The sequence below is a fragment of the Triticum urartu genome, chromosome 3A, assembly GCF_056163025.1.
Source record: "Triticum urartu cultivar PI428250 chromosome 3A, HENAU_Tu73, whole genome shotgun sequence".
Lineage (NCBI taxonomy): Eukaryota > Viridiplantae > Streptophyta > Magnoliopsida > Poales > Poaceae > Triticum > Triticum urartu.
In genome coordinates, this window is record NC_141875.1 from 674,940,284 (window position 1) to 674,961,007 (window position 20,724).

A 20,724-nucleotide genomic window follows, 5' to 3' on the forward strand; every position below is an offset into this window, starting at 1 on the left:
ACTTGCCGGGGCCGTAGGTGGCGGAGACGACATTGTAGAGGCCGTCCTAGACACGTACATCTTCATGAACCTTTGCAACGACTACAGAAAACTAAACCGAATGAAATTCTCAACCAAACGCTCACATCCATGGTTATGATGTCGATCCAAGACTCAACTCATGCAAATATGGTTTCAGGCTATAACTTGTCGACTGCAAAGTGCAAACACGGCAAACCAAGCACAAGAAATACAAGCAAACAGTTCAGTTTAAGGTGTCTTAGCGCTGCGTCCATTCAATGGTACAATCCTTAACAATGACAGAAAGGTTCATGACAACTGAAAATGAAGGCGAAAGGTTCATCAAAATTGCAAATGAGGGTAAACATACAGGAAACGTTGCCCATCGTCACTGATCGACGCCATAATTGATGCTCAGCTCGCTCATCGACGGGATGGTCTCCATAGCGGCAGGTGGGGGCACGACTCGTCTTCGTCGCCACGGACAATGAGCTAGACTAAGGCGTTCGGCGCGAACCTGCTATGGCTGATGTAGGCTGCGATGTTCTTCCTCTTGGACACGTCAAGCACGTACGTCGGTGCCGGGCACTGCACGAACCGGGGCGGTTCCTCGCCGTCGTCTGGAAACGCCGCCGTGGGGGCGTACCCTGACTCAATCCACCTCGGGGGAAACTTCGGCGGCTCGATGAAGCGGGCCTGCTCCTCCATTGATGCGCCGGTATTGGCATTGGCATTCGTGTTGGCAATGCGGGGGTGATGTGTGGGGAATTGAATTTTCCCCTTTCTGGATTACTCATGGATTTAACCAGTCGCGCCTAGGCACGGGCGGTAATGCTCAGATGGTACGCCGATGCAGGTTCAATTGTCTCATGGGTCGCCAGACGAAGGAATATGAAGGGGCGAGCGGCGTCAGCTGATGCGATGGCCCACTACGACTGACGATGGCAGCATAGTGCCCTAGTGGTCGCTAGGGACACTCGGCGGTTTGGTGGCACAAGAGAGAATTGGATGGGATGAGCGGGCCGGGTGACATGAGATGTGAAGGCCATGGAGTGAAATTATGGGTCATGTGATATTGGGGAAGTACCAGGGGAGTTACAACCCCCTTTATACGAGGAACTTGGAGCGTTTTTTTATGAACTATTGGACCAAGTAACCGTTTTTTCTAGGGTTTGATTGGTACGGCGGTGCGCTTGCTGGCATTTTCTTTGTGTCGGCCCGGTTCAGGATAAGCTATATATGTAGTACAATTTACTGTGAATTGGTTGGTACGCTACATCTACCGTTGTTTTATTCTTGAATCTTGAAAATACATGACAAAATTAGTTTGAAAAATGGTGAAGAAAGCGGTGCCTTTGTGTGTCTCTAAAATGGAAGTAGGTATACGCGGACATTTGGATATGCCTTTTAAATATGCCCTACTGAAAATTGGCACATAAGGATCTGCATCCATATAAGGTAATTTGTTAGAAAAACATTTTTTCCCGATATACACAGCCGCCGCCCCGCTCTATTATTTTACCCTATTTCCCGATATACACAACCTTTGGGCAAAATTTTCGAAGAAGTGGTAAAGCCCATCCAGATCCAGGCACACAAAGCTGCGGCTCTATTGCCCTTTCCGGCTTATGAAGTCCAACCCCTAGAATTACGGATTCTTCCACACCCGCCACTCAAACGGCGGTCTCCGTTTCAACAATCTGTCTAGGGCCGGGGGCCGCCTCTCTGGTCGACGCTTTGCTCCCTTTCCTTCACGGGAGCTACGCTAGGGTCAAGCTCAAACAATGCTGCAGCAGCCTTCTCCTCTGCAAATGCTGGGAATCGCAAGAAGACGAGGAATGCAATTATATCGTGTGCAATCCTATGACGGCCAGTGTACCGTGTTGCCTCCTATAGTATGGCAGGATGAAGAGGATGATGAACCTGCGCATATAAAACTGGCACAACCCTTCCTCGCTTTTTGGTGTTTACATCCCTGGTAGAGTTGCCCGACTATGTGGCGATATACTCATCCGAAACCGGGCGATGGACTGGGAGCAGCCGCGAGTGGGGGGAAACCAGAGAGTATCCTCCTTTTACTGCAGAATGTGCCTTCGTGAATGGCATGATGCATTTTATGCATTTGGTGATCGAGGAACCTATTATAGCTGCAGTGGACTCAAAGGGGGATATTTGTGGGGAAATTGCTCTCCCGGAAGGAATGGAAGAAGCTAGGTCTGGTTATAGCTCAATTGGATACTCTCAGGGGAAATTGCATGCTTGGTATATGGTTCCTTATTATTACCAACTCTTTGTGAGGGTACTTGAGGATTATGCTACTGAAGTGTGGACCCTAAAGCATACTATTGATGTTCCCCAAATGTTTGGAAGGGAATATGCGACAGAAAATTGTGACGAAGAGGACATGACCTTTAAGTATGAGATGTTTGCAATTCATTCAGATCGTAATTTCATTTTCATTACTGACTGGAAGGAGGAGAATCTGTCGTATGATATGGATAGCAGGGAAGCACATCTTATGTGCAATTCTGGAGATTTCATGTGTGGTTTACCTTATTTTCCCTGTTTCGCGGATTTGGTTGGCGGATGATTTCTGAAAGTCTGTGCTGCTTCATGCATTTAACATGGTGGCACAAATGCCTTTGTAAAAACTAGCCGTTGGGTGTGCGTGCGTGTGACTAATGGTCTAGTTCCGTGGCAGCATTCCAAAACGTGCTTTTCATGGTGCATGCCCTTTTGTGGCCTTGAACAATGTTGGTTAGCTTTACATATTTTGTAAGTGACAAGCGATCCAATGGATAATGCCTAGTTGTATGAATGACCTAGTCCCTTATATATTTGCTTTTAGGTAAGACTAATTGCTGTTGTCACTTGATATCTGTTATTGGTGGCTGAATGTAAACAGATGCTAGTTTCATTTATAAATCCTTCAAGGCCTTCCATCGATGACGTCAAATAATATGGAGCTCTTTATATGGAACTCCTTTTATATAGATTGCACAATATGCAGCCTAACATATCTAATGAACATCGTTATTTTTCATTATTTTATTCAGTAGAGAAAGCAAAATAATTCTGTTTGTTGCCAAGACTATTACGCGCTCTTAAGTCTGCCGTTCGTTGCCTACTGCTTAAGCACCCTTCGTGTGCTCCTAATCTTGTGTTTTGATTGAGTTTTCCATCAGATCATGACCAATATTTTCCTACTAGAATTATTGCTATATTGTTGAATTTCTAGGCTGTTGTCAAACTAAACGTATTTTGGAAGAATCTTAAGATTTTTGTTGACCATAATGTAGCTTAGTACATAATTTTGTCGTCAACTACCCAACGTTCTGAACTTTGTATTGAGTGCACTTTGAATTCTGAACTTCTCACTCTGAGTGGCTCTTTGTCAGGGACCGGCAAAACTAAACCTATTTGAATTTGTTGTTGTCCCCAAAGGTTGTGAACTTCTCACTCTGAGCGGGTCTTTGCCAGGGACCGGCAAAACTAAATGGGTAAAAGAAAAACAAAGCTATGCCTAATCAGGCATGACATGTAAATCTAGCAAAGGTTACTGCACGTTTGGATTCTGGGCAAGCGCTTGCCGGCAAGCGCTTGCCTTGCCTCGCAAAGCAAAGAAGCGAGGGGTTTGGTTCCCTGCAACTCATCTCGTTACCCGCAGTTTCAAGTTTCTTCCTCATTTGTGTGAGCAAGCAAATTTGGCTACCATATGTTGGCAAGGTTGTCCTTGCCCATAGAGGTGAGCGCGCGAGAGATCAACAGTTGCTAATTTGTTACTAGAAGCTGAGCTTTTAGCACCATTCCTTAAAATAAATATCCACATCAACTCAAGGTTTTCGAGTTGATGAGTCATTCTGTTAGCGACTCTTGACGAGTCGTGCCATGCCGATCGTCTAGTCGAGGTATTTGAGTCGACTTCTAGTTACGACTCATTGACTAGTCGTTCGACTCGAAAAGAGGGCATCAGATAAGTTATGCTGCTCCTGTCAGTTATTTCAAAATAGTAATATGGACCTGCCATTTGTAGACAGTATGCACTACCTTACCTTATTGCACCCAAAGTCAATGGTGTGGGCTTAAAATGATGTATCACTATACTACATAGCATTACTGGCCACTACTCACTTCGGTTCCTATAACTATATATCTTTGGCCACATTCCTATAGATTCAAAAACTACAATCACCTTTACCAGGTTGAAAGCATTTAAGTGTAGAAATACAGTAGTAAACAATTTCTTTTATTTTCTCAACTGGCAAATGCTTTGAAACAGATTCTCAGAGAAAGACGCTAATAGTGAGACGAGCGGAGGGATTTGCAATCTGGACTTTGATGACCCATCTAGAATTAAGCTAGGCATTAAGAGAAAATTAACAGTTACTCACTCCGATCCAAATATGAATTCTTCTATCTGATATAACATGATATCTAAATTCCTGACAACCTTCTTAGTAATCCATGTTACCCATCTAATTAACAAATCTGATGTAGATAAGAGCAAGTGGTTTGCTGTCTAGGCTGACACGCTACTAATTACTAGTATTATTTAGATGAATTCGGGATAAGTGATATTTGCTCACATCTTCTGCAATTTTTCCCACAATCAATAATGCAGCAGTGGTTAAAATTCCTGTATGGCTACTACAAACTGCTCACTTTGGTCTTTGTAACCTTACACAGATACCAAGAAACGGAAAGGTGCGGTAGCACCCGGGGGTCCCGACCCCCTTTTATCTGGACATTCACCGTTGATGAGACGGAAAGGTGCGCTAGCACCCGGGGGTCCCGACCCCCTTTTATCTGGCCGTGCACCAAGAATCTGCCGTTCACAGATTCGTTTTAAATATTGCCAGGCTCCCACGGAAGGTGCTGATAAACCGGGTGCCTAGACACCCGGGTGCTGAAAAACCAGTCCCGCCTCCCAAATATTTATTACATCGGAATTTATTCTTTGTTTCTTTTTTGCGGGGATGAAATTTATTCATCTGCTATGTAATCTATCAACATCTTTGCATTCAAGATTTTTGAGTCAAGCACCTTCAGCTTACTAATCTTAGAATCTAAAGCCGAAGTAATCCATCACCTCACGCGGCCAAATTTGGCACTTTGACTCTTGATAGAACCATACTTTGATGCACGGGATGTGGAAGGCATTAGTGTGGAGGCATGACAGCCTCACGATCTCCTTGTCACCGGGCTCCAACTCCAAATGGCGAATCGCGCACGCCAGGCCGGGTACCGCCAGAGCTCCTACAACAGCGTCTGCCTGTGGATTTTTGAAAACCAGAGATACCAGTAACTATGATAGGTTGACGTCGATGTTGAAGCGTGGGACGACACCCTCAAGGCTATCGATCTTGGGGACGATCTCATCAGCGAAGTCCATTTGCGGGTGATGTTGAAGCGTGGGACGACACCCTCAAGGCTATTCGTGACAACCTTCTTAGTAATCCATGTTACCCATCTAATTAACAAATCTGATGTAGATAAGAGCAAGTGGTTTGCTGTCTAGGCTGACACGCTACTAACTACTAGTATTATTTAGATGAGTTCGGGATAAGTGAGATTTGCTCATATCTTCTGCAATTTTTCCCACAATCAATAATGCAGCAGTGGTTAAATTCCTATATGGCTACTACCAACTGCTCACTTTACTCTTTGTAACCTTACACAGATACCAATAAATGGAAAGGTGCGGTAGCGCCGGGGGGTCCTGACCCCCTTTTATCTGGCCATTCAACCTTGATGAGACGGAAAGGTGCGGTAGCACCCGGGGTCCCGACCCCCTTTTATCTGGCCATTCACCAAGAAACGGAAAGATGTGGTAACAGGCAGGGGCGAATCCAGGTTAGGCCCCGTGGGGGCGAATGCCCCCACTTGATTTTCAGGTCCATTTGTACATAGCCCTTCGTATGGTAACTCCGCCTCCACTTAGCCCAGTTTATTTACCCCCCACTTATTTTCCTTTTTTCTGGTATAAAAAAGCTCGTCGGCTGGTAAGCCCACCTAGGCACGTAGGAGCAGGCCTTGCCCATAAAAAACTCATGAGCAAGCCTATGTGTATCAGGAACGCACGCACCGCTGGAAGTTCACGCGACACGAGCAACCCTTTAATTTTGTGATGCGACTCAGCCGCCGCCGCCGCCGTAACCACGTGAAGACTACGTGACGAGTCCTCGCCCCCTCGCCTCCGTCATTCGCCATCGATCTAATCGCGCCGACCGGCTGTTCTTCGGTCCTTGGAATATATCGCCGCGAGCCCGCGACATCGTGCCACCATCAAGTTAAGCCCTAGCAGCAGTTCCTCTATTATTTCTTATTCCGTTTTTCAATTCTTATACTCTTTCCAAAGAAATGTCGGCAATTCATCAATCCAGTGCCTTCCGCTCTTGTGCAGCCTGTCAAAGGTCTTCGTTCTCAGGCCTCGCAACACCTCAGCATTCGCCCTCTCTGCTTGGCAGTTGCTCTGGTGGTGTGCCACGGAAGCAAAGCAGACCTTGCCGCCGAGGTTTTGAATGTACTGCATGAAGGTGTGACTTGTGAACTGCGTGCCGTTGTCGGTGATGACTCTGTTTGGCACACCAAAATGACAGACTAGTCCCTTGAAGAACTTGACGGCTGACTATGCTGTCACCTTCCTCACCGGTTCCACCCCTGGCCACTTTGTGAACTTGTCGATTGCCATGTACAAGTACTCAAAGCCCCTGACAGCATGGGGAAAAGGGTCCAGTATGTCGAGCCCCCAGACCGAGGATGGCCAGGAGAGAGGGATCATTTAAAGGACTTGAGCTGGCTAATGAAGCCTCTTTGAATGGAACCGACACGCTTCACACTTGGTTACTAGTGTCGTCGCATCCTAGAGGGCGGTGGGCCAGAAGAAACCTTGCTGGAATGCCTTTTTTGTAAGGGCCCTCGACCCTATGTGGGAGCCACATATGCCTCCATGTATCTCTGCCAACAGCTCCAATCCTTCCTCCCGGGGATGCGCTTCAATTTTACACCATTCGGCCTTCTCCTGTACAGGACGTCATCGACGAACTGGTACAGGGCAGACCGACGGGCTACTTTTTCCACTTCTTCCTGCTCCTCAGGAAGTTCCCCTGTTTGGAGGAATCGGACAGTATGCTGCGCCCACAACGGAGCCTGGGGCTCGACGGCAAGGACCAAAGGCATTTCCTCTGCCATGGGAGCGGCTGCCTCCACGGCCAGGGCTCGACGCCCTGCCAGAGCCAATTGCTCTTTGGCAGGCTCAGCGTCCACGGTAGCATCCTTGCCGGCAGCCCCAGGGGGCTCGGCGGGGAAGTACTTGCCGGGACCTGATTTCCTTCGCTTGTTCTACCCCGCTGACGGTTCGACGGATGGCTGAGTTAACCGGAGCAAAAAGGTACCTGGTTCCACAAGTAGCTTGAATGCAGCATGCTTCGATAGGTAATCAGCGATGTCGTTCTCCGCTTGGGGAACGTGCTCCGCTTGGATACCATCAAAGCGCTCCTCCAGCTTCCTCACTTCATCTACGTAGGCCTCCATCAATGGGCTCTGGTAATCCTTGTTGACTTGTCTGACGACAAGCTGCGAGTCACCCCTTACGATGAGCTTCTTCACCCCGAGGTCTGCCGCGATCCTAAGACCGGCAAGCAGCCCCTCGTACTCAGCAGTGTTGTTTCTGGACATCTCCCTGGGAACATGCATCTGGATCACATACTTGAGGTGCTCTTCGGTGGGTGCGACAATCTGCACACCGACACCGGCGCCTTGCAGCGAGAAAGCCCCGTCAAAGTACATGATCCAGTCGTGGTCCGCCTCCTTGCCGGGGAGGGCAGTCTCTTGGATTTCTTCGTCAGGTGTTGAGGTCCATTCCGCAATGAACTCTGCCAAGATTCTGCTCTGGATTGTTGAGGTACTTTCAAACTTCAACCCAAGGCCCATTCCACAATCCTTGCGGTTCCATCTGGGTTATGCAGTATCCGTTGTAGCGGGAGGCGGGTGACGACAGTGATCTCGTGGGCTTGGAAGTAATAATGCAGCTTCCTCGAGGCCATAAGGAGGCCGAAGAGCAATTTCTGCACACCGGAGTACCTCGACCTAGCCCACTGCAAGAGGGAGCTGACAAAGTAAACTGGGTGCTACATCATCTTCTTCTTCCGCACCACTTTGCTTGACTGCGCGGGCATTGTCCTGATGGCGTCAAACTCTGCCTGGGGCCTTGCCTTGCCGGCACCAGATCCTGCTGGGGGAATCATTGGCTCGCCGTCCGCTGGTTCTGCCGTCGCGACTGCCTCCTCATCGACCTCCCTCTGTGCCACCAGTGCGGCGCTGACCACTTGATTCGTTGCCGCTAGGTACAGCAGCGACGGTTCTTATTGCTTAGGCCCAATCAGTATTGGCGTGGAGGAAAGGTATTTCTTCAGATCCTGCAACGCCGCCTCGGCTTCTGGGGTCCACTCCATCGGGCCTGTCTTCTTAAATATTTTGAAGAAGGGAAGGGCACGCTCGGCGGACTTGGAGATGAATCGGCTCATGGCGGTGACGCGGCCGGTGAGCCGACGCACATCCTTGATCCGCTTGGGCGCCTCAAATCTATTCAATATCCTTGATTTTGTCTGGGTTTGCCTCGATCCCGCACTGCGACACAAAGAATCCGAGAAGCTTGCTGGACGGAACGCCGAAGACACACTTCTTAGGGTTCAGCTTAAGGTTGATCTTGCGTAGGTTGGCAAATGTCTCTTCCAGATCTTGCACAAGAGTTGCTCCGTCCTTGGTTTTGACCACTATGTCATCCATGTATGCCTCCATATTTCTATGGAGCTGGGGTTCAAAACCAATTTGGACTGCTCTTGCAAACATCGAGCCAACACTCTTCAACCCGAAAGGCATCTGTAAAAAGCAATACGTACAACATGGGGTGATGAATGCTGTCTTCTCTTCATCTTGTCATGAAGATTTGGTGGTTGCCCGAGTAGGCGTCGAGGAATGACAGCAGATCACACCCGGCCATGGTGTCGACAATCTGGTCGATGCGCGGCAACGGGAAGTGGTCCTTAGGACAAGCCTTATTGATATCTGTGTAGTCAATACACAGCCTCCACTTCTTATTTGCCTTGCGCACCACCACCGGATTAGCCAACCACGTCGGATGGAGCGCTCCTCTCACCAAACCCGCCGCTTCCAACTTCCTGATCTCCTCGGTGGTGAACTCTTGCCTCTCTAGTGCCTGCTTTCTGACCTTCTGCTTGACGGGCCGCGCATGAGGACAGACAGCTAGGTGGTGCTCAATCACCTTCCTGGGAACACCGGGGATGTCAGATGCTTGCCACGCAAACAAGTCGACATTCGCCCGCAGGAAGGTGACGAGCGCGCCTTCCTATTTGCTGTCGAGGGTGGAGCCTGTGGTGAAAGCCCCTCCCGTGCCATCTTCCCGGACGGACACCTTCTTGGTATGCGGTGGCTCAGCTCTTGATTTTTTGCTCTTGCCGGTAGAGCTCTCTGGCACGTCCTCGACGGTAGCACAACACTCCAAGGAGTTGCGCTTGCCGGAGTGGGTGCGAGAGGTCTTGCCGGGCTTATTTTTCCCTCACCGGGTTTCGGCGGCAGGAGCAAGTGCCTTGGCGGCAGCTGCTGCAACAGCTTCCTGGTTGAGTTGGTCGGCGCAAATCAGCGCGTCTTTATTATCGGAGGGGACGGAGATGATGGTCAACGGCCTGGGCATCTTTAGCATGTTGTAGGCGTAGTGCGCCGCCGCCATGGACTTGGCTAGTGCCGGGCGGCCGTGGATCCCGTTGTAGGGCAAGGGAATCTCGGCCACGTCGAAGACGATCCTCTCCGTCCTGTGGTTCAACTCCCCTCCAAACGTCACGGGCAGCGTGACCTTCCCCTTCGGCTGGCTCCTCCCCGGATTGACCCCTTAGAACGTGCCCGTTTCCTCGAGATCTCCATCAGGGATTTGTAGCCTTTTGATCACGATGGGCGAGATCAAGTTCAGGCCGGCCCCGCCATTGACCAGCATCTTGTTCACATTGAGGTTGCGTATCGTTGGCGAGACCAACAATGGGAAACACCCGACCGCGGTTGTGCGGTCCGGGTGGTCCTCGGTGCCAAAGATGAGGGCCGTGCTGGACCACTTCAGCGGCTTCTGAGCGTCGAACGACGGCTTCGCTCCTGTAATCTCACGCGCCACCTGCTTGAGCTGGCGGTGAGAAGTGTGCAGCGAGGCGCCACCGTCGAGGCACATGGCCTTTGTAGCCTTCTAGAACTCTTGCTCGCCGGACTCGTCGTCCTCGTCATGATCATCGTCTTCTTGCTTCTTGTCACGGCCCCGGGCGGGCCTCTCTTGCCGGCTGTCCTTGTCACGGCGGCCTCCTTGGCCACCACGCTTCTTGCCGGATCCGTCGGCACCGTCCTGGCCCTTCTCCTTGTCCCGCCACTCATACTCGGCCTTTTGCTTTTCAGCAAGCAGCTCGACTTGCCGGCAGTTCTGGAGGTTGTGGCCTTTGGTGCGGTGGATCTTGCAGTACTGCTTGCCGGAGCCCCCTGGCTTGTTGGCAGCTGCCAAGGCCCGGCAGGCAACGCCCGGAAATCCCCTTGTCGGGGTCGTCAGCCCTGACCTTCTTGGCAGCGCCGGTGTCGTCAGACCGTTCAACGGCAAGCACGGCCTTGCCCTTGCGTTTCCTGTTGCAACGCCGACCCTTCTTCGTCGGGGCTGCGGTTTCTTCATCAGTAGAGTCGGTTTCCGCACCAGCGTCTTCACCAGGGTACTTCCTTCCTTCTTCAGCCCGGGCGCACCTATCGGCCAAAACATAGAGTTCGCCCACTCCCTTAACCTTGTTCATCGCCAGCTCTTTGCGCATCTTGCGGTTGCGCACATTCTGATGGAACACGCTGATCACAGCGGCGGGATGAACGTCGAGGATGTTGTACTGCACCCGGCTGAATCTTTGGATGTACTTGTGCAGGGTTTCCCCTTCCTTCTAGGGAATGATCTGCAGATCACTAGCCTGGCCATGAGCTTGGTGGCCTCCAGTGAAGGCGCCAATGAACTCATGGCACAGATCCGACCAAGAAGAAATGGAATCTGCCGGCAAGTACATCAACCAAGACATAACATTGGGCTTCAGAGCCAACGGGAAGTAATTGGCAAGCACCTTGTCGTCGCGAGCTCTGGCAGCCTGCATCACGATGGTGTAGATGCTGAGGAACTCGGACGAATGGGTCTTGCCAGTATACTTCCCACCGACGTCAGGCTTGAACGTGCGGTGGGACAGCCACTGGAACTGCCGCAGCTCGCGGGTAAAGGCTGGGCAGCCCACCTTGTAAGGTAGGCCGCCGGAGCCCCCCAGCGTTGGGTGGTCCATAGCGGGTCCCGCCCGCTTGTCCGATTGGTGGCGTGTATCAGGCGGCGCTCGATAGTGGTTCAAGCATCTTTGTGAGCTCGTTCTCGAAGAACTTGGCGCTGGTCGCGGTGGGTCCGCGGGTCGGACGACGCTATAGAGATGTTATCACAAGCGTCGTCACGACAAGCCGACGCCCGCGGCGGCTGGCGAGGAGGGGGAGAGTCCACCGTGACCACAGCACCCCCGGTCCTCCCAGCGCTAGCATACGGTGGCTCGGTGGAGCTTTGTCCTGAGGGTCCCGCCGGTCGTGGATCATCTCTGTTGGCGACGATAACGAGGCTCCGGATGGTGGCCCTCCATTCGTCGAGCTTGTCCGCAGCAGGAGGGAAGTCGAGGAGCAGCTGCACGCGCGCCAAAGCTTCTGCTGGCGTGAGTGGCGGTGACAGCTGCGTGGACCGTGGCGCGCTTCAACTTCTAACCACATTAGAAGGAGCTCTATCACGACCCAGCGGCTGCGCGCCATTTTTGCCAGCACTTCGGCGGGCATGCTGAACTCCTTCATCCCGCGGACGACGCACAGGGCTATTCCCACGGCGGTGTCTAGGGTCACCAGTGTGGTGACGCTGCTCGTCGCGCACACAGTGGGCGGCCAGAAGGTTGCTGCGCCGCCCGTGGGTGGCACAACGACACTCCTGGAGGGCCCCGCGCCGCCTGCGGGGGGCCCAGCCCCGTCTTTGGATTTGGTGGCGTGCGGCCTGTCGCCTGGCGCACGAACGGCGCCGCTCGCCAGGGTCTGACTGCCAGGGCGATGCTGGTGCTCGCGGACCACGGATCGGGTTCTGTCCACGACCGGGCCGCTGCTCGCGTGCCCTGGCACGGGCCGTTCGGCCCCCGACGAGCCGACCGCCGTGGCCGTCTTCTTCTTGGGAGCCATGGCGATGAAGAACCTCTAGGCTAACTACTAGACCAGATTCTAACAATTTTCCATAGCAACGTAGTAGGCACATCAACCTTGTCCCAGGGGTACGGTGAGGAGCAAAAGATGCGAAGTTACTCTGAGCGTCACCTAGCTCCAAGTCCAACATACATGTGACGCACACCATGCTCGGTATCGCAAGAGCTCTGGGAGCGGCATCCTTCTTGCATGCGCGGATTAGGGCATATGGCTCGCAATAGACCAAACATTCCCGGAGTTTCAACAGGAGGATGTCAATGTCGAGGCACTGGACGAGCCCCCATGGCTGTCGATTTGGTGGTCGATCACGATGGTATTGTTCATTGGCGGGTGAGCCAGATCCCCTAGTTGGCCAATTGCTGGGGCGAGTTCGTACTCGGTGCTCACCGGCCCATCGTAGAGTATCCCGTGGATGAACCCACGACAAATCTTGTAGTTTTGGAAGATCGCAATGTCTGCGACCTCGACATTGTGGTCGAAGGGTGCCTGGTCATCTTAGAACAAGACGAGGATGATGCACATCGCTGTTCAGAGGGCCTGGATCCCTATCATGCGCCTCCCACGCGACACAACCACGTAGTCGTGGATGCACATGGAGGTCAGGAGATCGCACCCTCGAGGGAGGGGGGCGATGCCGAGGAAAACTCTCCCATAGCCGACGACATGCGTTGCTGTGACGACTGCCATGTTTAAGGTGGCAACACCATGGTCCCGGCGCCCGCTCTGTCTCCCCAAGGAAACGAAATGAGCTCTACTGTCATCTCATACGCACCATGGTGGACTGTAGAGCCGAAAACAATGGGTGTAAATTGAAGGGATGTTGTTGAGGGCCTCCTACTAGGAACGGAAAGTTTTGCATGATGAGTTTGAAAACTTTTCCATTTGCTCCCTAATTAATGTCGGTAAAGACCGCAAACAGCTCGAAGAGAACTGTGTACTTTTATTTACTGCATGAGGGATTTGTTGGCGCTGCCTCCTCCTCGCGGCGCCGCTTCTTCTTCTACCTCCCAACTCTCTTGTGGTTTCTCTCTTATCTCATAAACACACACCATGAAAGGAACACACGTAAACACAGCTCACCGTGGAGAAAATTGGCTTAGCCTCGTTCTCCCGATGAGAACACATGGGCTACATTTTCCTCCTCTTCTCATTAACAGAACCAAGCTGATTACAATGCTTAAGTAGTACCCGCACACGCATAGTCCAGCCACCACGCTCGGCCACTAGCCCCACTAACAGACGCACAAGACTAGCCAACTACTTGTATCTAATCTGTTTCCTAGATTCTCTCCTACGTCCCAAAGACTAGGCTATCAATGCATGCGCATGCAGCTAACAAACTCACATATGCATGCAACTAACCACCGTATGTACAACCGCTTCCGTACGTGCAATACTGCCACATGACACGGCACTACACATGCACACACATACGCCACGCCGCTGCTCCGTCCCGTACGTCCTGTGCGCACCCAACGTGGCCGACGAGCTCGACCGCACCAGTGTGTCCCGCACGTCCCGCGCGCACCGGACGCGCCCGACGAGGCCGACTGCACTAGACGCCATGGCTTATTCCAACACACTCCCCCTAAGCCATGACGTCGCCGCACGGCCTGCCGACAGGAGCCCTGCCTCGTCGATGTCATCTCGGCGCTGGGGACTCCTCCGCTGCGTCTTCGGCACAAGCCGCCGCTCGCCGCGTCTCCGTGCCGCGCGCCTCCACGGTTGTCGCGCCGAGGCGCCGCGACCTCTGCGCCACCACGCAGGTCCTTCGCGACCTCCTCGTCTCCGCGACCGCCGTACTCTTCGCGCGCACTCCCCACGTCCCCGCGCTCCTGGCCCGCGCTCCCGCCGCGCACGTACGCGATCTGCGCGACCAGGTTCAGCTCCCCGACGCAGTCCAATCCGGCGGTCCCAACGCGTCCAGTGCGCACCCATAATACGCATCGGTCGCGCCCGGTCCGCCGCCGTCGTCGTCGCCATGCGCCGCAGCTGCGCCGCCTCGACCTACATGTCCGCCATGCTCGTCGCGGACTCACCGCGCGCCACCTCCGCATCCGCCATGACAGCCGCCGCGCCGCGCACCTTCACTGGCCGACACACGCCCCGGAGCTCCGCACGGCCGCCGACGAACACCACCATCGCCGGCACGCCTCCGGCATGGCCCAAGATGACCCAGCTTATGATACCAATTGTTGGCGCTGCCTCCTCCTTGCGGCGCCGCTTCTTCTTCTACCTCCCAACTCTCTTGTGGTTTCTCTCTTATCTCATAAACACACACCATGAAAGGAACACACACGTATACACAGCTCACCGTGGAGAAAATTGGCTTTGCCTCGTTCTCCCGATGAGAACACATGGGCTACATTTTCCTCCTCTTCTCATTAACAGAACCAAGCTGATTACAATGCTTAAGTAGTACCCGCACACGCATAGTCCAGCCACCACGCTCGGCCACTAGCCCCACTAACAGACGCACAATACAAGCCAACTACTTGCATGCATCTAATCTGTTTCCTAGATTCTCTCCTACGTCCCAAAGACTAGGCCTTCAATCGCATGCGCATGCAGCTAACAAACTCGCATATGCATGCAACTAACCACCGTATGTACAGCCGCTTCCGTACGTGCAATACTGCCACATGACACGGCACTACACATGCACACACATACGCCACGCCGCTGCTGTGTCCCGCACGTCCCGCACGCACCCAACACGCCCGACGAGCCCGACCGCACCAGTGCGTCCCGCACGTCCCGCGCGCACCGGACGCGCCCGACGAGCCCGACTGCACTAGACGCCGTGGCTTATTCCAACAGGATTCATATACCGACGTGCCCATATTATTATTGTGAGATGATGACGTACTTCAGCTTATAAGATCAGAGCAAGATTCAGTAAGATGAATATGACATAGATTACTAAGGTGATAAGTTCATAGACCTCCTTGCGGACGTGGAGCAATTAATAGATTAGAAAATCTTCATGTAATTACAAAAGTGTTTCTCATATTTTTACAAAGAAATTCATGTAATTTAAAAAGTGCTCGGTCAATTTTCATAAACGTTTGTGTCATTAGAAATTTTTTTATTAGCAATCCATGTACTAAAAGAACTGTTTGATACATTTATAGAAATTTGGATGTAATTAAAAAAAGTGTTGAATGCATTTTAAAATATATTTGAGTTTTTAAAAAATGTAACCATGTAATAAGTAGTTAATATATTTTAGTAAGATAGTCATGTGATTAAAAAGTGTTCAATGGTTTTTCAAATATTCTTCAAATTAAAAAATTTCATGCATTACAAAATAATGTAATTAAAAGAATACACTTTAGATGAACAACACGCAGGAGTACTCTCCCGCAGCCGTAGACGCGGTTTGCGGGCACGGTGGCAGCACCATGCTCCCGGCGCCCGCTCTCTCGAGGGGATAGACGTCGTGGTCCACCGTGTTGCGGACGGGGACGGGAATCGCCTCCTTGCCGTTGGACATGTCCAACATGATGTAGCCGGGCAGACGGATCTCGGCGTCGAGCTGGTTGATGAGGTCTCTAGCGGAGCGTCACATGTTGCTGCCAACCGCTTCCTGGCCAGGCAGACGCACGCGCTTGAACTTGCAGACGTCGGGGCCAGACTTGCCGGGGCCGTAGGTGGCGGAGACGACATTGTAGAGGCCGTCCTAGACACGTACATCTTCATGAACCTTTGCAACGACTACAGAAAACTAAACCGAATGAAATTCTCAACCAAACGCTCACATCCATGGTTATGATGTCGATCCAAGACTCAACTCATGCAAATATGGTTTCAGGCTATAACTTGTCGACTGCAAAGTGCAAACACGGCAAACCAAGCACAAGAAATACAAGCAAACAGTTCAGTTTAAGGTGTCTTAGCGCTGCGTCCATTCAATGGTACAATCCTTAACAATGACAGAAAGGTTCATGACAACTGAAAATGAAGGCGAAAGGTTCATCAAAATTGCAAATGAGGGTAAACATACAGGAAACGTTGCCCATCGTCACTGATCGACGCCATAATTGATGCTCAGCTCGCTCATCGACGGGATGGTCTCCATAGCGGCAGGTGGGGGCACGACTCGTCTTCGTCGCCACGGACAATGAGCTAGACTAAGGCGTTCGGCGCGAACCTGCTATGGCTGATGTAGGCTGCGATGTTCTTCCTCTTGGACACGTCAAGCACGTACGTCGGTGCCGGGCACTGCACGAACCGGGGCGGTTCCTCGCCGTCGTCTGGAAACGCCGCCGTGGGGGCGTACCCTGACTCAATCCACCTCGGGGGAAACTTCGGCGGCTCGATGAAGCGGGCCTGCTCCTCCATTGATGCGCCGGTATTGGCATTGGCATTCGTGTTGGCAATGCGGGGGTGATGTGTGGGGAATTGAATTTTCCCCTTTCTGGATTACTCATGGATTTAACCAGTCGCGCCTAGGCACGGGCGGTAATGCTCAGATGGTACGCCGATGCAGGTTCAATTGTCTCATGGGTCGCCAGACGAAGGAATATGAAGGGGCGAGCGGCGTCAGCTGATGCGATGGCCCACTACGACTGACGATGGCAGCATAGTGCCCTAGTGGTCGCTAGGGACACTCGGCGGTTTGGTGGCACAAGAGAGAATTGGATGGGATGAGCGGGCCGGGTGACATGAGATGTGAAGGCCATGGAGTGAAATTATGGGTCATGTGATATTGGGGAAGTACCAGGGGAGTTACAACCCCCTTTATACGAGGAACTTGGAGCGTTTTTTTATGAACTATTGGACCAAGTAACCGTTTTTTCTAGGGTTTGATTGGTACGGCGGTGCGCTTGCTGGCATTTTCTTTGTGTCGGCCCGCTTCAGGATAAGCTATATATGTAGTACAATTTACTGTGAATTGGTTGGTACGCTACATCTACCGTTGTTTTATTCTTGAATCTTGAAAATACATGACAAAATTAGTTTGAAAAATGGTGAAGAAAGCGGTGCCTTTGTGTGTCTCTAAAATGGAAGTAGGTATACGCGGACATTTGGATATGCCTTTTAAATATGCCCTACGGAAAATTGGCACATAAGGATCTGCATCCATATAAGGTAATTTGTTAGAAAAACATTTTTTCCCGATATACACAGCCGCCGCCCCGCTCTATTATTTTACCCTATTTCCCGATATACACAACCTTTGGGCAAAATTTTCGAAGAAGTGGTAAAGCCCATCCAGATCCAGGCACACAAAGCTGCGGCTCTATTGCCCTTTCCGGCTTATGAAGTCCAACCCCTAGAATTACGGATTCTTCCACACCCGCCACTCAAACGGCGGTCTCCGTTTCAACAATCTGTCTAGGGCCGGGGGCCGCCTCTCTGGTCGACGCTTTGCTCCCTTTCCTTCACGGGAGCTACGCTAGGGTCAAGCTCAAACAATGCTGCAGCAGCCTTCTCCTCTGCAAATGCTGGGAATCGCAAGAAGACGAGGAATGCAATTATATCGTGTGCAATCCTATGACGGCCAGTGTACCGTGTTGCCTCCTATAGTATGGCAGGATGAAGAGGATGATGAACCTGCGCATATAAAACTGGCACAACCCTTCCTCGCTTTTTGGTGTTTACATCCCTGGTAGAGTTGCCCGACTATGTGGCGATATACTCATCCGAAACCGGGCGATGGACTGGGAGCAGCCGCGAGTGGGGGGAAACCAGAGAGTATCCTCCTTTTACTGCAGAATGTGCCTTCGTGAATGGCATGATGCATTTTATGCATTTGGTGATCGAGGAACCTATTATAGCTGCAGTGGACTCAAAGGGGGATATTTGTGGGGAAATTGCTCTCCCGGAAGGAATGGAAGAAGCTAGGTCTGGTTATAGCTCAATTGGATACTCTCAGGGGAAATTGCATGCTTGGTATATGGTTCCTTATTATTACCAACTCTTTGTGAGGGTACTTGAGGATTATGCTACTGAAGTGTGGACCCTAAAGCATACTATTGATGTTCCCCAAATGTTTGGAAGGGAATATGCGACAGAAAATTGTGACGAAGAGGACATGACCTTTAAGTATGAGATGTTTGCAATTCATTCAGATCGTAATTTCATTTTCATTACTGACTGGAAGGAGGAGAATCTGTCGTATGATATGGATAGCAGGGAAGCACATCTTATGTGCAATTCTGGAGATTTCATGTGTGGTTTACCTTATTTTCCCTGTTTCGCGGATTTGGTTGGCGGATGATTTCTGAAAGTCTGTGCTGCTTCATGCATTTAACATGGTGGCACAAATGCCTTTGTAAAAACTAGCCGTTGGGTGTGCGTGCGTGTGACTAATGGTCTAGTTCCGTGGCAGCATTCCAAAACGTGCTTTTCATGGTGCATGCCCTTTTGTGGCCTTGAACAATGTTGGTTAGCTTTACATATTTTGTAAGTGACAAGCGATCCAATGGATAATGCCTAGTTGTATGAATGACCTAGTCCCTTATATATTTGCTTTTAGGTAAGACTAATTGCTGTTGTCACTTGATATCTGTTATTGGTGGCTGAATGTAAACAGATGTTAGTTTCATTTATAAATCCTTCAAGGCCTTCCATCGATGACGTCAAATAATATGGAGCTCTTTATATGGAACTCCTTTTATATAGATTGCACAATATGCAGCCTAACATATCTAATGAACATCGTTATTTTTCATTATTTTATTCAGTAGAGAAAGCAAAATAATTCTGTTTGTTGCCAAGACTATTACGCGCTCTTAAGTCTGCCGTTCGTTGCCTACTGCTTAAGCACCCTTCGTGTGCTCCTAATCTTGTGTTTTGATTGAGTTTTCCATCAGATCATGACCAATATTTTCCTACTAGAATTATTGCTATATTGTTGAATTTCTAGGCTGTTGTCAAACTAAACGTATTTTGGAAGAATCTTAAGATTTTTGTTGACCATAATGTAGCTTAGTACATAATTTTGTCGTCAACTACCCAACGTTCTGAACTTTGTATTGAGTGCACTTTGAATTCTGAACTTCTCACTCTGAGTGGCTCTTTGTCAGGGACCAGCAAAACTAAACCTATTTGAATTTGTTGTTGTCCCCAAAGGTTGTGAACTTCTCACTCTGAGCGAGTCTTTGCCAGGGACCGGCAAAACTAAATGGGTAAAAGAAAAACAAAGCTATGCCTAATCAGGCATGACATGTAAATCTAGCAAAGGTTACTGCACGTTTGGATTCTGGGCAAGCGCTTGCCGGCAAGCGCTTGCCTTGCCTCGCAAAGCAAAGAAGCGAGGGGTTTGGTTCCCTGCAACTCATCTCGTTACCCGCAGTTTCAAGTTTCTTCCTCATTTGTGTGAGCAAGCAAATTTGGCTACCATATGTTGGCAAGGTTGTCCTTGCCCATAGAGGTGAGCGCGCGAGAGATCAACAGTTGCTAATTTGTTACTAGAAGCTGAGCTTTTAGCACCATTCCTTAAAATAAATATCCACATCAGCTGAAGGTTTTCGAGTTGACGAGTCATTCTGTTAGCGACTCTTGACGAGTCGTGCCATGCCGATCGTCTAGTCGAGGTATTTGAGTCGACTTCTAGTTACGACTCATTGACTAGTCGTTCGACTCGAAAACAGGGCATTAGATAAGTTATGCTGCTCCTGTCAGTTATTTCAAAATAGTAATATGGACCTGCCATTTGTAGACAGTATGCACTACCTTACCTTATTGCACCCAAAGTCAATGGTGTTGGCTTAAAATGATGTATCACTATACTACATAGCATTACTGGCCACTACTCACTTCGGTTCCTATAACTATATATCTTTGGCCACATTCCTATAGATTCAAAAACTACAATCACCTTTACCAGGTTGAAAGCATTTAAGTGTAGAAATACAGTAGTAAACAATTTTTTTTATTTTCTCAACTGACAAATGCTTTGAAACAGATTCTCAGACAAAGACGCTAATAGTGAGACGAGCGGAGGGATTTGCAATCTGGACTTTGATGACCCATCTAGAATTAAGCTAGGCATTAAGAGAAAATTAACAGTCACTCACTCCGATCCAAATATGAATTCTTCTATCTGATATAACATGATATCTAAATTCCTGACAACCTTCTTAGTAATCCATGTTACCCATCTAATTAACAAATCTGATGTAGATAAGAGCAAGTGGTTTGATGTCTAGGCTGACACGCTACTAATTACTAATTACTAGTATTACTTGCCGGGGGAATCTTTGGCTCGCCGTCCGCTGGTTCTGTCGTCGCGACTGCCTCCTCGTCGACCTCCCTCTGTGCCACCAATGCGGCGCTGACCACTTGATTCGTTGCCGCTAGGTACAGCAGCGACGGTTCTTATGGCTTAGGCCCAATCAGTATTAGCGTGGAGGAAAGGAATTTCTTCAGATCCTGCAACGCCGCCTCGGCTTCTGGGGTCCACTCCATCGGGTCTGTCTTCTTCAA

General features: G+C 50.4%; 2 pseudogenes; both read left to right on the plus strand.

The window, feature by feature from the left end:
• The first annotated feature begins 850 nt into the window (after positions 1-850).
• Positions 851-2,590, plus strand: LOC147981413 (uncharacterized; annotated as a pseudogene).
• A 14,184-nt stretch (positions 2,591-16,774) lies between these two features.
• On the plus strand, positions 16,775-18,514 carry LOC147981414 (uncharacterized; annotated as a pseudogene).
• Positions 18,515-20,724: the final 2,210 nt, after the last annotated feature.